This window comes from Apodemus sylvaticus, chromosome 1 (genome assembly GCF_947179515.1).
Source record: "Apodemus sylvaticus chromosome 1, mApoSyl1.1, whole genome shotgun sequence".
In the NCBI taxonomy this organism is placed as follows: Eukaryota; Metazoa; Chordata; class Mammalia; order Rodentia; family Muridae; genus Apodemus; species Apodemus sylvaticus.
The window spans coordinates 118289488-118295000 of record NC_067472.1 but is presented as its reverse complement, the minus strand read 5'-3'; positions in this window follow the sequence as shown (position 1 = coordinate 118295000).

The window sequence follows — 5513 nt, the reverse complement described above, 5'->3', positions numbered from 1 at the left end:
ATCTTATATCCAAATTATAACTAAGATTATAATTTCTAGAATTAGTCATTTTATAATTATCTGAGTTTTCAAATTAACTACACGCTTGTGACTTTTATTGAAGTTCACTAATATACAAAGAAATCAAGAAGTTAGACCACAGGGAACCAAATAACCCTATTAAAAAATGGGGTACAGACCTAAACAAAGAATTTTCACCTGAAGAAATTCGGATGGCGAAGAAGCACCTTAAGAAATGCTCAACATCATTAGCCATTAGGGAAATGCAAATCAAAACAACCCTGAGATTTCACCTCACACCAGTCAGAATGGCTAAGGTTAAAAACTCAGGAGACAGCAGGTGTTGGCTAGGATGTGGAGAAAGAGGAACACTCCTTCACTGCTGGTGGGATTGTAAGATGGTACAAACACTATGGAAATCAGTCTGGTGGTTCCTAAGAAAACTGGACATGACACTTCCGGAGGACCCTGCTATACCTCTCCTGGGCATATACCCAGAGAATTCCCCAGCATGCAATAAGGACACATGCTCCTCTATGTTCATAGCAGCCTTATTTATAATAGCCAGAAGCTGGAAAGAACCCAGATATCCCTCAGTGGAGGAATGGACACAGAAAATGTGGTACATATACAAAATGGAGTACTATTCAGCAAATAAAAACAACGAATTCATGATTTTTTTAGGCAAATAGATGGAACTGGAAAATATCATCCTAAGTGAGGTAACGCAATCACAAAAGAATACACATGGAATGCAATCATTGATAAGTGGATATTAATTAACCCTGAAGCTCTGAATACTGAAGATACAATTAGCATATCAAATGATTCCCATGAAGAAGGAAGAAGAGGGCCCTAATCCTGGAAAGGCTTGATCCAGCATTGTAGGGGAGTACCAGGACAGAGAAAAGGGAGGGGGAAATATAGGAGAATGGATGGAGAGAAGAGGACTTATGGGACATATGGGGAGGGGGGAACTGGGAAAGGGGAAAGCTTTTGGATTGTAAACAAAGAATATAGAAAAAAAATATATATAATAAAAATAAATAAATTTTAAGAGTATGTCACTCTGCCTGTTTTTCAAGTTAAACTAGGTCATATGTGTGTGTGTGTGTGTGTGTGTGTGTGTGTGTGTCTGTATGTGTACGTGTGTAATATATGTAAGGTTAGAATCTGTTCATGGTTTCAGACATCCACTGGGAATCTTGGAATTCATTGCCTACAGATAAGAAGAGTCTGCTGTGCTAAACATGAAAAATCTGATCACTCTAGCAAGCTGTCTGCACAACACTGTAATTTTAAAAATTATATCCTTGTTTGTTGTTAAGGCTACTTGCTGCTTTACAATGCAAACCACTTTCTGTTTTCTAAGAGCTTTGTGGTCTTTCCAGTATACTTCCCTTCCAGATGTCTCATGATGCTGTGTCATGACTATTTTCTCACTAAAGTTATTAAAATCTGCTTCTTAAAGCAAACTTCAGACTAATACACTGGGTATTTTCTTCTGTTGTTCTTACAAACTAAGAACTATAGAAATTCTCTACCCAGTTACAGAAGGTTGTCTTTCATTTTTTTTTCACTATGTTTAGACCACAAGTATCAGTTCCCCTTGACAGTCTCTTCAAAAACAAAATCAGCCGAGAGAGTGGAGAATTCATGAGATGCTTTTTCTTCAACTAAAAGAGTGGTTTTGCAGATGTTGTGCAGTTGGGTTGTCCTTTCCTAGTTGAGACCCATTGTTCATTTCCATAATAACTCATTTCTGCTTCCATTACTTGTCTAGAAGCTCTGCTCCCTTCCAGCTTTGTTTATGAAAATAAATCTCAGTCTATGATTTGTGCATTTCTTTGTTACATAAACTCTTCACTAGATTATAGAATTTCACTTCCCAGATAAAATATGTATCTATTTTTAATAAAAGTCATTTTTTTAAAAAAATAACATTTTGATATTATAATCACATCTTTTCTCCCTCCCCTTTCCTCCCTCCAAACCATTCCATAAAATCCTTTTGTACTCTTTCAAGGGCCTGGCCTCTTGTTTTATTAACTATTGTTGCCCACTCATATGCACACACACACACACACACACAGGCACACGCATTATATACCTGTGTATTACAAATATCCATTAGGAATATGTGTGTGTCTAAATATAGACTTCACCAATTGCATAATATCACTTGTGTGTATGTTTTAGTGCTAACCATGCCATATTGGATATATAATTGATTTGTTCTTCCTTATTTCTTCCACTCTTAGCATTCTTAGTTGCCTGTAGTTCTTTGTGTAGAGTAAGACCTGAAGGTCTTTTTCCCACCCACCTTGGCCTAATCCCCTGTACAATCTCAGTATTTGTCCTTATATTCACAGATTTGTGTACTTTTTACCCTCTCATTAAGGAAATATCTCTTTGCAACAGGTAGAGACCATTGCAGAAATTACAACCAATCAAAATGCAGTTATGGAGCCCAGTTCCAATGAATGTGTCTACAAAATAACTTACACCAAAGGCTTTAGGAAACACTACAGAAAAGGGGCCAAAAATATTATAAGAGCCCAGGTATCAAGGAGTTTGTTGTGATATTGTAAAGGAATGTCAGAAACTATACCTATAAAGTCTCAGCAAAGTGAGGTTCTAAACATGAGTTGAACAAGGAAAGCAAATTTCACCTTTAACCCACTTTTTTCAATCTTGTACATCAACACAGAAATGTTAGTGATATTTTAGGATTTTTCTTATTATGTGATAATTTAAATTTCATGCTAATAGATAAATTCACAGCTTCCATTTCTTTTTGTTATTTTCTCAGTTTTTATAATAGCCAAGTACTTGAAATGGGTATTGTTTTCTACATTATTGATTTAGAGGATTTCTCTCACAACCTTGATTCTGATCTAATTAATAATCAGATACAGCCTAAGAACTAGAAGTGCGGGTAGTACTTGGCCCTTTGTGAATTACTATTTCAGAGAATCAAATATTCCCCATTTAATAAGATAGGATACATTATCCAAAATATATCATCTACATATTGGGGGCGATTGTCCAGAAGTCAGTTTCAACAGTGAAGCCAAATATTTGTATCTGAAACCTTTTTCTCTTCTCAAGTCTTATTGGTTAGAATCCTGAAAACACCACACGATATCAAACATGTTATCCCTTTAACATACTGTCCTAACTTCAGAAGGAATTGCAATTTCATGTCAATAGTCATGTAATAGCAGGAAGAATGAGAAGTGGTTAACAATCTTGCATGAACATCTAATTTGATACTTCTCTTGAAAAACAGAACATCTTCGAGAAAATACAAGCATAAACATTCCTTTGCATCTGCATCAATGAACAGGCAGGGACAAACACACCTGACAACTCATGCCTGACTCTTGTGATGAAGAGTGACTTTACTGTTACTCCAAAGTATGGAAAAATCATACTTTGTGAGACTGGTTTCTCTTCTAGAAGATCTGAACTCTATAAACAAATGGTTCTAAACCAGGCACCATTTAATTCCTTAGGCAATTCTGGAGAGTGTCCTGAGTGGAAAGTGTTGGTATTATTAATATGTCATGGTAAGTGTTCTAGGATCTTGCTAAATATCTCTTAATACATAGGAGAAACTCTTGCTCAGAGAAAAATGAATGCAAAGAGTGCTAAGATCCAGAAACCCTGCTTGATATTAAACTATGAATATTTGCCACTAATGCATAACTACCACAGGGTCTCTCCATGTCTGTTGTTTATTAAGAATATGCATCACTCTATATTAATGTCATAACTTTTCAACATCATTTTCATGATTTACATTTAACTGCAATCGGTCGCCTTTTCTCTACATGCTCCTCTTCTCCTCTTCTTTTAATATTAGTGGTGTGATTCTGGGTATCTGTGTTCTTACATGCTTGAAGGAAACAGCATTTCACCTGCTCCATGCATTTCTTGTAAACTTCTGAGTCCTGAACACATTCATAGTGTTGGTATCCAATGCTAGACCGATTTGCCTTTATCCCCTGAACAAAAGTAGAGTGAAGCACAGAAAAGGATACTGGGTCTGTAAGTGTTTCACTTGATTTTAGAGTTCTAAAGGCAAGGATCACTTTTAACCTTTATTTTATCTGACAGTGAAGCTCAGTTCTTTCATTTCAAATAATTTGGAACCACTTTGAACTGACTTAAACAACAAAGAAAGTTTATTTTCGCAGAGCAGTGGTAATCCCAGCACTCTGGGAGGCAGAGGCAGGCAGATTTCTGAGTTCGGGGCCAGCCTGGTCTACAGAGTGAGTTCCAGAACAGCCAGGGCTACACAGAGAAACCCTGTCTCAAAAAAAAAAAAAATCCAAAAAAAAGAAAGTTTATTTTCTTTGTTGTATAATAAAATTTAGAGATCTTTCATTGTACCTCAATTCTTTCCAAGGAAAGAATTGTTTTCCATGCTATCACTCAAAGCATAGGTTTGTGGTATATTAGAGAAAATTTAATGTTCATCTCTATCCCTTCTATTGCTGTAAACCATGAAGCTGCCAGGTCTGTTGGTAAATGTGTTTACTGACCCCTACTTCTCAAATTTATCTTTAACTGTAAATTATCATTTTATCACATTTTAATCCCTCAATAGATAATTACTTTCCTTCCTTCTTTGAAGGTGACTGTTCCCCAATGCTAAGAAATCTAATGTCCACAGTACAGACTGGAAGTAAAAATGGTCCCTGCCCTAAGAAACTGTAAAGTCTAGCTTCATTAGTCTGAGCTTTATTAGTCTCCTCAGATTAACTCAGAAAAGCTTGCCATTTCTGTCTTCCTTCCAGCAAACCATGTTGCATTATGCATATGTTCATAAACAGAAAAATGTAACAAGTATAAAGTTACATTATTTTTTTGCATTAGTCAAGTCAAAAGAGGTGAATGGGAAATGCGGCAGTGTAATTAGAGGCTTTGTAATTTGGATCAGGATCCACATACGTGGTGTTATTACAATATTCCCTATCTTAAATGTGAAACACATGGAGTAATAAATATTGCACAAACGTAAAAGTCTCATAAAAGAAAACGAAATTCCCTTGTATTTTATTAAATTCAAGTCACAAAAATTATTTGATGTTGCCTTGAAAACTTTGTAAAGCTTTGGTGTTGAAAAGAATTTCCTCTTACTTGGTTTAGCTGTGTGAGTGGGACAAGAAAAAGAGAAGTGGAGAGAGGGAGAGATGGAGAAACAAGGAGAGAGAGAGAGAGAGAGAGAGAGAGAGAGAGAGAGAGAGAGAGAGAGAGAGAGAGAGAGAGCTGAATCAGATGTGTCTTCCCTTGAGTAAATCCTGTGATGGGTAAGGAGTTGATTTATAGCTCCATTTGAGCTATTTGCTTTGCTGATGGTCATTTCTCTTTCAATCCTACGTGGTAAAGCACTGTCAAAGAAAACAAATGACTTAGACTCTGTGTGTTGTGTCAGAGTGTGGCTTATCTAGAATCCTTCATGTTTTTCTCTTGTGGAGATCTAACAATGTCTTTTCAAGGTCAGA